The following is a 12,014-nucleotide window of genomic DNA, read 5'->3' on the forward strand; positions in this document are numbered from 1 at the left end:
AAACAAATGTTGATTCCTTGCTCACATTACAAGTCCCTTATACACAGGCTTGGAGTCCTTACCCTAGGAATCAGGTCAACAGAGCCTCCCACAGCCGGAATGTTGTTGGTTCTAATGGCAGGAAGAAGAACGTGCTGGGGTGTCACGTACGGCAATTAAATACATCCAGGAGAAGCAGCCTGTCATCCCTGCCCACGTTTTATTGGCCGAAGCAAGTCCCATGGCTGGCCGTGATCTTCAAGCAGGAGAGGAAGTGCATGTCCATGGTGTTCCTGGACTGAGGAGGGCAGCTAGAGAACAGCTTTCCAGGTAATGGAAAGGAGAGGAGGGAGAGCAAGGAAGTAAAGTCATCGGCTGATTGGCTGCGGGAGCAGAGGCGGAGGGAAGTTAAACCACAGACTGTTCTGAGTCGCTTGAATGTGAACGAGTTCCAGGTTGCCATGGGGAGATAGTTAGAGGACTTTACAAGAGGGACACCAGGATAGGAAAAGGGCCAACCTGGGGCCCCCTGGAGTGTGGGAGGAAACTTTGGAAGACAAACTCACCCCTACTTTTATAATCAGGCTCTGGATTTCATATCTGAACTCAGAAGAGAGACCTTTTATGTGTCAGGAACCTAAGGTAACTGTAGACCTTACTCTTCTTCTTCTCGGACCAGAAAACACATACTGTTTTCTTGTCTGTACTTCCTAAGAACATGGAAAAAAGTATTTGTGCTGCAGTGTAGCGGGTTTAGTTGAACCCTGCAAGAATATTTCTGAAGGGAGCTTGTTAAGTATGGATGGATGGATGGGGGTGGGTTTGTGAGGAAGCTGGGGCCTTCTTTGGGGAGATGGATAAGTATTTAGTGGAATCATGTACCTGGAGTGTTTGTGTAGCTCTAGGGGTGTTCTGGGTGTGGCAGTATGAGATAGGGAGAGAAAGTTGGGGGTAGACCCCAGTCCTCAGGGATTCTCCTCTGTCCATGATGGCACTGGCTGAATGGGGTACCCTGTTACAATGTCCCTGCTCCATGTAAGTCTTGTGTCCTCTTAATCCCTGGGCACAAGATCTTTCAGTACTCTTGGGCACTTGGAAAGTACTTGGTTCTGTCCCTGAACTCCCTGGGGCGCTTTCAGACTGCCTGGGGCCCTCTCCATCTAGACTGGCTTTCCTAGCCAGACCTTCTCTGCTGTGCTGATACAAAGCTGGGTGAACGATGCATGGTTGTGGGGTCTGTGAGGTTTTAGCTGAGCCTGGAAGCGGCAGCAGCAGGTGGTTGGGGACAGGCTGCTGGCCAGATTCTCATCTCGGATGAGAGGACTTCCCCTGGAGTGTCTGTTATCTCTCCTGTGCAGCAGGAACTCGGTCAGACAGAGTGAGGGCAGTGGGGACGCAGCACAGGTGTCTGCTTAGTGACCCATTCAAGCTCTTCCACTTTTGCCCTCACCTCTTTCTACCACCGTTTCTCCCCCTCTGATTTTATTTTATCTTAAGGGTAGGGGGAAAAGAAAAAACTGTGACCATTTCATAGATGTATTTTTCTTCCAAACATTTTGTTTTTGCCAAGATTTCAGGTTTTGAAACTCAAAAGGCAAGAATTTGCCTCTTTTGTTCTGTAGTATAATCCCATCCCCCAGGCAGTGTGCCAAGAAAGCCTGTGTGGGAAAAGGTTCATAGGTAACAAGAATTACAGAGAAGGGAAAACATTTCACTTAATGCACCAAAATATTATCCTGCTGCATCTGCAAACAGGAGGTGTTAATTATCGTTAACACACATATTTATTACTCACAAGAACTATTTAATTTTCTTAGTGTATATCATATCTTGGCAATCAGGCCATACACTGCCTATTGGTAGCACAGCACTTGGCACAGAGTAAGAGCTCAGTACTTGTTTTATTTGATCACATTCAAATATTCATATATGAGGCTCCTGCTCACCCAGTCCTGTCTCTGCCATTCTCTGTCCTGTCAACTCTGTATAGAAAGGGGAACCCCATGTTCTTATTCCTGGGGTCACAGAGAGCCCTCATCCCATGCTATATGCACTTGTAAAAGTGCTTATGCAATGAAATCTGTTATATTTGATCCTTTGCCTTAATAGTTTTGAGAAGTCAAGACAGGTTTCTAAACAAAATATATCTGTTTAATATTTTATATATGTTTCCTATGCTAAACCTGTGCATTTTTATTTATCTAACAGTTTTTTTGGGGGGGGTAGATGTAGACATGAGAACATTACTAGATTTGGAAACCACTTAGAAATGGCAGTTCCCTACTCACAGTTATTATGGCGATTACACTTGTGATGATGACTACAGATGGGACACTGTGGTTTTATGAATGGGTGGAAATTGTGTATCTCTTCTTCTGTCTCAAGTAGGACCATAGAAAATTTGGTTCCTGTAAATGTAGCCACATAGGTCCTCATCTCAACCCTTTAGGTTTAAATGATATCATCACCCACTTTGGGCCTTATTGCTCCACTTCTATAAGATGAAGGAGTGGGTGCCGACAGTTGAAAGACCATTCTGTCTTTTTTCTTTTTTTTCTCTTTTTGTTTTTTGTCCTTTTAGGACTGCACCCATGGCACATGGAGGTTCCCAGGCTAGGGGTCTAATTGGAGCTGTAGCCGCCGGCCTACACCACAGCCACAGCAACACCAGATCTGAGCTGCATCTACAGTTAGGGGTCTAATCTGAGCTGTAGCTGTGACCTACACCAAAGCTCATGGCAATGCCAAATCCTTAACCCACTGAGCGAGGCCAGGAATGGAACCTGAAACCTCATGCCTCATGATTCCTAGTCGGATTCGTTTCTGTTCCGCCATGATGGGAACTCCTTTTTTTTTTTTTTTTTTTTTTTTTGCATTCTGTCTTAAATGTTGGTTCACTTGAACTGAAAGATCTTGCTGCACAGATCTTCCCTTTTCATCAACAGTTCCATTACTCTTCCCACCTCCATTGTATTAAAAAAAAAAAAAAAAGTTCTTCCAATCATGGGCTTTGATAATCCACCATTAAAATATGTTCCTTTGAGTTTTTGAGGCTCAGGCAACTTGAAAGACAAAGCTTGGACTTCAGACCACCCAGAGCAACGTGGGAGAGGCATGTAATCTCCATGAGCCTCAGTTTCTCGTCTGTAAAATGACAACAGAATACGTCCTTCTAGGTTGTATTCTCCTCACGTAATGAAATACTGTGTAGGGGATAAACAAAACCTGGCACATAATAAGCTACCAGTGTTCCCTTCCTTTGTAGTCTCCAAGCACTTCCCATTGATGTGCAAGTTGTCACCTTGGGAGGGGTTCCAGGATAGCCAGCTGAGAGCTAGGCCTCCAAGGAATGGGACCTAGATGTGCACTGGGTGGCAGGAGGCGGGAGGTAAACCTGGCCCCTTGACCCTTCTGTCAGGCCTGACCCTGCTGCTGCTGCTGCTGCTGCTGCTGTTAGTGATGAGGATGATGATAAAAATTTTTGGTCCCATTTTGGGGAACCCTTTGAACGCAGATAAATTTCACAGGAATGACAACTGCTAGCTATGTCGTTTGCGGCTTACTTCAAATAAGGGAAATTTCCACTACAGGGAAGCTGTTCTGGGATAATTCACTGGGATTGAAAACAACCAAGTTAAACTTAGCTCAGCATGGCACAAAAATGCATTGCAAAATTCCCCCTAAATAGCAGCTGGAATGTTCAGGGTGGGTTTAAGTCATGGGATCTGGCACAGAGCCTTCTGCTGATGGTAGAGATTGGACCTCTTCCTGAAGGAAGAAGTAAAGAGACAAGAAATAATAACTAACAACTTGTATCTGCAGAGCATGCTTACATTAGCGTGGGGGATGTAGGACTTCATTTTGTTCTCCTCTGTCCCCAGAGCTTAGAGCAGTGTCTGACACATAGTGGGTGTTCCTTAAATATTTGTGGAAGGAAGTAAAACATATAAAATACTGTCAAGTGGTGATAAGTGTGATGAAGAAAGTAAAGCAGGATAGGACAGAGTGAAACAGGAATGCAGCTTTAGTTAGGGAGGTCAGAAATGGCTTTTCTCTGCAGTTGACATTGGAGCAGAGACCAGAATGGGTGAGGGAGTCAGTCTTGCAAGGATTAGTCTTGCAAGGATTAGTCCTGCAAGGACTAGCCTTACAGGCAAAGGAAATAGCAAGTGCAAGTGTCCAGATGTGAAAGTGTGATGGGATCTTAGATTCCGCATTTCCAACAAGGTCTCAGGCAGCGCTGATGCAGCTGGTCCATGGACCACACCTTGGTCTAGATCCTGGTTGTGGAGTCCGTAGCTGATACGAGGAGGCTAAGGAAATGAGAAGCAAGGTCATTGCATGAGAAGAAGAGGATGAAGAACTGCATATATGCAAAATCATCTTGTATAAAATTATATGTAAATGGATATTAAAAATGTCAATAGTTTTTTCCTCAGTAAGGTCATATTTCAGGTGATTTAAATTCCCTTCTTTTTAGACTGTTCCAAAATTTCTGTGTGAATATCAGAATTTTTTATTTTTAAGAAGTTAATTTTAAACAGTAAAATATGTTTTCAGTTAAGACACCGAGTTCAAAATGTGTGAAAAACATTTCTAATTAAAAAATTGTTTACAGATATGTAGGAATTGGCTCAGGTTTATTAGGAAAGGCTTCATATTCTGATATCTAAGTAGGTGAGACCTAACTTTGAGGTCTTAGCAGCTACCTGCTCTCTTTTTTTCTGTCCTTGGATGAAAATGGGAAAGGATTTAGGACATGAATGGTGTACTGGTTGTTTGTTGCTATGTAAGAAATTGTCCCCAAACTCAGCTGCTTAAAGGAACAAACGTTATCTCACAGTTTCTGGGAAATTTGGGAGCAGCTTAGCTGGGTGGTTCTTGCTCAGATTTTCTCATAAATTTACAGTGAAGACACTGGTGGAGCCGCAGTCACCAGAAGGCCTGACTGGGGCTGAAGGATCTACTTTCAAGATGGCTCATGCACACGGCCATTGGCAGGAGATGTCAGTACCTTGTCTTGTGGAGCCCCCAGAGGGCTGCTCAGATCTCTTAAGGCAGCTGGCTTCACTCGGAGTGCATGATCCTTGATAGAGACAGGGACGGGGCAGGGGAGAGGAGAAGGAAGCCCCAGCCCCTTTTATGGCACACCCTGATATTTCTGCTTTATTCTGTTTATGTAGTCCCTACTCTCTAGTCCATACTCCTGCAAAGGGGAATCAGAGTCTACCTTTTAAAAAGGAGGAGTGTCAAGGGATTTGTGCATGTACTTGAAAGCCATCACAGGAGGAATGGAGTGTGATAGTTCAAGGGCATTCTAATTTTCATTTAGGATGGACCGTATAAGGTTATAAAACACTGTGGCTGGCTTTGTTAGTCACTGAGCATGCCTGATGCTCAGCAGCATATGAGACGGGAAAGATGAAAGGTAGGAAGATGTGATAAAGAAAACGCAAGCCACATATATACCTTTAAGTTTTTAGAAGCCACATGAATAGATGTACAAAGTAACAAGTACAATTAATTTTTAATAATATTTTAACCCAGTATGTGCAAAATATTTTTATTTCAACATGTGCCCAATGTGAAAGTTATTAATGAGACGTTTAATTTTTTTTCCTCTGTGCTGACTCTTTGAAATCTGGTGTATGTTTTGTACTTATGGCACCCTTTGGTTTGGACGAGCACTGTTTCACGTACTCAGTAGCCGCATGTATCTTGTGGTTACCATAATGGACAGTCAAGACTAGAGAGCAGGCTGGGAACAGGACATTGAGATCGTTGGGTGGAATCCATGATGCAAAGAGTGGGCCCACTGAAGGGTTTAAGCTGAAGAGTAACAGGATGAGACTTCTGTTTTACAAATCACTGTGACTGCCCTGTGGTTAGGACCTGGAGGGATGGAGTGGATAAGAATGGATTTAGAGAGACTGTTGGAATATTCTGTGTGAGAGATTGAACGAAGTTGGTTACACAAATGATGGGGGGAAGGGAATGTAAGAAAGACAGTGTTGGATTGCACCCCACAGACCTGCAAGCCCTGTACTTGCCCAGACTCAAGACCAAGAAAAGAGCCCAGAGTCAGCCGCAGAGACATCAGTGATTTAATGGTTAGAGGTGTTTACATATCTGAGGCAGGGTCCTGCAGTGACACCCCATTGTGTGTGGCAGAGGCCGGCAGGGCATGGCACAGACTTTGCTCCCAGGAGGAGAAGGAGGTTACCAGTTATAGGCAGAATTGGGTTTGGCTCATCAGTTGCCAGGGAGACCAGCAGAGGGGTGTGCCCCTCATGAACCTTTTGATAAGCTATCATTTATAGTTCTCATCTAAAGATTAGAACAATCACTAGCTGGGGCCAGGGGCACATGCATAGGCATTTACTGATAAGGCTCTTTGATTTAGAGAGAAAGTCAGTCAGGTGACTAGGGTGTAGACAGGTAAGGACTGGTCAAGCAGGGGGTATAAGGAGAGCAAGAGAACAGCCATCTCGGGTGGCCTGACCATGCAGATAGTAAGGAGGTGGTTTGTTCTTGGACCAGTGACTACTTGGAGGTGGGAAAGTAGGTGGTCAGCAGAGAGAGAAGCCTGGGATGAGTCCTAGGCTTCTGGCTTAGGTGATTGAGAGGATGCAGAAAGGAAATACTGGACACAGAGCATATTTTGTTCTGGGAGGATGGCAAGGAAAGATTACAAATAATAGAATCGGAAAAGGTTTGGTTGAGGTAACTGTGGAGGATGGAGGCGTCGACTAGGTATATCTGGAGCTTAGTAGAGAAAGCTGACTTCAAGTAGAGTCATCACAAAGCTTCTTCCTTCTGTGTAACGCCACTGTGAAACACTGGAAAGTTCCCATCTTCTCAGCTGCTTTCTGTGGATGCAGAATAAGCTGAGGGGGAGGGAGCAGCGCCCCCTCACGGATAGGCCTGGGGTGCCTGCTTTCTTGGCCCAGTGACCTGGTCACTTGGGGGCAGGAGAGATGCCCTGCGAACCGCATCATAGAGGCAGGAACCCCTCAGCCTGACTATTATGCAGTGTCCTGCAGGGGAAAGGAGAAGATGCGAAAGTGTCTGGAGGAGGCATCAGAAGGTAAGAATTCCTGTCCTCGAGTGTGGTTGTTCACTTCATATGCTGTCTCCGCCTCTGACAGTACATCTCCTGTAAGTGATGTCTGTCCAGCCATTTCAGTACTTGATGTGCTTGATGCCAGAGTTGCAACCCCAAACGCCTGCAAGAGTTAGGCAGGCAACATGCGGGAGCAATGGAGGCACAGAGAAGAGAGCAGCTGCCGCTCAGCCCCGGGAGAGTTTTGTGAAGTAGCAATCTCAGCTTAGTTGCCAGATATTCTGATTTTGTGTGTGAAATTTTTTGTGAAGTTTTGTAATTTGTGTGTCAAATTTTTTGTTAAATGTTGGACAAATTTTGCTTAAACACCACAGACCAAGTGAAACCCATCTGCGGGCTCTCCCAGCCCAAAGTCCACCAGCTGTTGACATTAGTCTGAATTTGTGTCATTGTATATCATGCTTTAATGTGTTTTTCTACTGAGGTCTCCTACCGTAACCACCAGTTTTGTGTGGGTTGCTTTTGCGTGTTTTCTTTTTTTTTTCTGTTCTCTAAGAGAAAATACAATGGGTCAGACCCTATTTGTTGATTAATCTCATTTCTTAAAACAGGACAGAACTATGTGAGGTATTGAGGCCTTTCAGTCTTTTAGGGACCTAAATAGCAGACCACACAGAAAATGGCATATTCCTCTGGCAGATCTGGGCCTCACGATTAGGGTGGGAGAGGAGTACCCAAGATGCATTTGGCCATGTCTTGGCGATGACTCCTTTAATATGATGACAGATTGTTTAAAGCAGATCCTGTGTTTAATAATAAATGAAACATCAAAGTCACTCATGAGGATATTAGGTCTCATGATAAAAAATCATTCTTTCCAAGATATTCCATGTTCCTGTATTGGAAAAATCAATAGTGTAAAAATGGCCATACTACAAAGCAATCTACAGATTCAGTGCAATCCCTATCAAATTACCCATGACATTTTTCACAGAACTAGAACAAACAATACAAACATTTATATGGAACAACAAAAGACCCAGAATCGCCAAAGCAATCCTGAGAAACAAAAACCAAGCAGGAGGAAAAACCAAGCAGGAGGCATAACTCTCCCAGACTTCAAGAAATACTACAAAGCCCCAGTCATCAAAACAGTGTGGTACTGGTATCAAAACAGACAGACCAATGGAACAGAAGAGAGAATCCGGAAATAAACCCTGACACCTATGGTCAATTAATCTTTGACAAGGGAGGCAAGGACATAAAATGGGAAAAAGAAAGTCTATTCAGCAAGCATTGCTGGGAAACCTGGACAGCTGCATGCAAAGCAATGAAACTAGAACACACCCTCACACCATGCACAAAAATAAACTCCAAATGCCTGAAAGACTTAAATATACGACAGGACACCATCAAACTCCTAGAAGAAAACATAGGCAAAACACTCTCTGACATCAACCTCATGAATGTTTTCTCAGGTCAGTCTCCCAAAGCAATAGAAATTAGAGCAAAAATAAACCCATGGGACCTCATCAAACTGAAAAGCTTTTGCACAGCAAAGGAAACCCAAAAGAAAACAAAAAGACAACTTACAGAATGGGAGAAAATAGTTTCAAATGATGCAATGGACAAGGGCTTAATCTCTAGAATATATAAACAACTTATACAACTTAACAGCAAAAAAACCAATCAATCAATGGAAAAATGGGCAAAAGACCTGAATAGACATTTCTCCAAAGAAGATATACAGATGGCCAGCAAACACATGAAAAAATGCTCAACATCGCTGATTATAAGAGACATGCAAATCAAAACTACCACGAGATACCACCTCACACCTGTCAGAATGGCCATCATTAATAAATCCACAAATAACAAGTGCTGGAGGGGCTGTGGAGAAAAGGGAACCCTCCTGCACTGCTGGTGGGAATGTAAACTGGTACAGCCACTATGGAGAACAGTTTGGAGATACCTTAGAAATCTATACATAGAACTTCCATATGACCCCACAATCCCACTCTTGGGCGTATATTCAGACAAAACTCTGCTTTAAAGAGACACATGCACCCGCATGTTCATTGCAGCACTATTCACAATAGCCAGGACATGGAAACAACCCAAATGTCCATCAACAGATGATTGGATTCGGAAGAGGTGGTATATATACACAATGGAATACTACTCAGCCACAAAAAAGAATGACATAATGCCATTTGCAGCAACATGGATGGAACTAGAGAATCTCATCCTGAGTGAAATGAGCCAGAAAGACAAAGACAAATACCATATGATATCACTTATAACTGGAATCTAATATCCAGCACAAATGAACATCTCCTCAGAAAAGAAAATCATGGACTTGGAGAAGAGACTTGTGGCTGCCTGATGGGAGGGGGAGGGAGTGGGAGGGATCGGGAGCTTGGGCTTATCAGACACAATTTAGAATAGATTTACAAGGAGATCCTGCTAAGTAGCATTGAGAACTTTGTCTAGATACTCATGTTGCAACAGAACAAAGGGTGGGGGGAAAATGTAATTGTAATGTATACATGTAAGGATAACTTGATCCCCTTGCTGTACAGTGGGAAAATAAAAAATAAAATCATTCTTTCCAGTGCTCACAGCTGACTATATTTTTTTAACAATTGAAGGAAGGAGGAGGTAAGAGAGAAGATACAAGAAGAAAACTAGTGAGGGAGACTAGGGAGAAAGATGGGGGATAAAATGGACATAGTATGCGCTGACTCTGGCTGTTATGGAGCTGCTCGCCTTAGGTTTACAGAAGGGAAGCAGTGCTGCTCTCATCATGCTCTTTATTATTCCTTCCTGTCCTCTAAGGCAGAGTTGCTACAGATTGGCAGGATTCCAGGACACAGGACCATGTTTGCCAGTAGGTCCAAGAAAAGATCATGGACTCTCCAATAAAAGGTTGTGCACAGTGTCCGCACAAAGATTTATGTTCAAATGTTCAAAGCAGCTTTACTCACAGTAACCAAAACTGGAAACAACTTGAATGTCCATCAGTAGGTGAATGGATACACAGTTTTTCCCCCATACAACAGAATACTCCCTAGCAATAAAAAGGAACAAACTGCTGATATATGTAACAACTCTCAAAGCATTCTGTTGAACAAGAGAAGGCAGAGCCCAAAGAGTTCATACTATATAATACAATTTATATGACACTCTAGGAGAGGCAAATCTGATTTATAGGAGCAGAAAACAGATGGGTGGTTGCTTGGGGCTTGTGGTGGGGGGCATGGAATACAAAAGAGCATGAAGGAGTTTTCAGGAGAGGTGATGAGGATGATTGGACCTTGATTGTGGTGGTGGTTAAAGTTCCAGAATATATCACACTTACACTTCAAATGGGCATGTATTCTTTCATGTACATTATACCTCCATGTAGCTGATCTAAACAAAAAGTTATAAATAAAGATCAAGATGGAGTTCCCATTGTGGCTCAGAGGTAATGAACCTGACTAGTATCCATGAGGATGCAAGTTCCATCCCTGACCTCAATCAGTGGGTTAAGGATCTGACATTCCTGTGAATTATGGTGTAGATCACAGGTATGGCTCGGGTCTGGCATGGCTGTGGCCAGCAGCTGCATCTCCGATTCAACCCCTAGCCTGGGAACTTCCACATGCCATGGTGCAGCCCTAAAAAGAAAAAAAAAAAAAAAAGATCAAATTCTTTCTGGTGCTGTCCTGTACCTCTTTCAGCTGTGCTTCAGGAGCATTCAGTAGATCTGTCTCTCCTCTCTGCTTCCATGTGGTCTGAATGAGGGAACGGTCCTGCTTAGGACATGCCCTGATAACCTTTTGCTTTTATCTTGCATCATGAAACCTTTTCATATCTTTGGTTTTCTCTTTTCATTTGTGGTGTGTGAAGTGTGGTGAAATCTTGAACTTGGGTTTGGACTCACCGCAAGAAAAGGTATTCCCTGTCTAGGGCTTCAGACTTGCTTATGTTCTCCAGTCTAGCTCACCAAGGCTCTGCACTGGAGGTGGGAGCCCAACTTTAGCTGAGAATGGGACACTTAATTTGCTTTCCTTTTACCATTGTTCTGTAGGTATATACCTCCCTCAGGGACATTTCAGAGAAAGGGAGCTGAGGTTTAGGACATGATTTGGGTAATCCGCAAATCTTAATACTCTCTAAACATCCTAATTATTTCTAAAATAAATCTTCCCTAGGCATACCATGCTCACTCAGGCCTCACTGCCTTTGCACATATCATTGCTTCAAGCAGGAATGTCATTCTCCAGTCTTAATACCTCTCTGGCTTGTGAGATACTTATTTTTCAAAAATCTGACTTGAGTCATGGCCCCTAATACTTCCCCCCCACCAATCTCAAAACAGATCTGTGTATTTCTTGCTTTATGGAAGAAGAGAAAGGGGCTTGAGTATTGTACAAGTTTGAGTTCACATCTTCACCTGCCACTTACTCTGCGAACTTAGCAAATTATTTATCCTCTCTGAACCCCAGTTGTGTGTATGTGTGGTCACTGAGGTTTAGAGATTGATATACATATATTTGTTTTTTTTTTTTTTTCATTTCTAAAGTGGCAATGATAATTCCTACTTTTTTTGATAATTCCTACTTTTTAGGCTACTGTATATATTATATGAAATAAAGTATACAAATCTTGCAAATGAAGATGCATAATATTTTCTAGCTATTGTTAGACACTAGTGGCAGAAACAGGTGTTAGGCTGTTGTCACATTCTTATTGCACAGAGACAGTGGAATGTGAGTGCTGTTTGTCACTCCTGGTGTCCCTTCTCCACCTCTCTCCTCTTCCACTGGCTGGGATCAGAAGACAGGGACTCTAGGAGATGATAGGACCGCAAGATAGATGGAGCTCGGGGTCTTCAAATGACCCCCTGGAAGAAAGCTGTCTGTAGCCCAGCAGCACCTGTGTTAGACAATGTAAGGAAGAAACAGACTGATACTGTGGTAGGTCC

General features: G+C 43.3%; 1 long non-coding RNA gene across 3 annotated transcripts in view; it reads left to right on the top strand.

The window, feature by feature from the left end:
* The window catches only part of LOC106505031 (uncharacterized), a 250,221-nt gene that overhangs the window by 584 nt on the left and 237,623 nt on the right, over positions 1 to 12,014 (top strand). For 2 of the 3 annotated variants that reach the window (XR_014816503.1, XR_014816504.1), the window contains exon 2: positions 122 to 309. This is a non-coding gene — a long non-coding RNA (uncharacterized LOC106505031). Of the gene's footprint in view, positions 1 to 121; positions 310 to 12,014 lie in introns of those variants that run through there. The other variant, XR_014816505.1, reaches the window with a different exon arrangement.

The sequence above is a fragment of the Sus scrofa genome, chromosome 9, assembly GCF_054392235.1.
Source record: "Sus scrofa isolate SSC_HxYL_T2T_F1_AM1 chromosome 9, Sscrofa_HxYL_maternal_Yorkshire_Landrace_v2.0, whole genome shotgun sequence".
NCBI lineage: Eukaryota > Metazoa > Chordata > Mammalia > Artiodactyla > Suidae > Sus > Sus scrofa.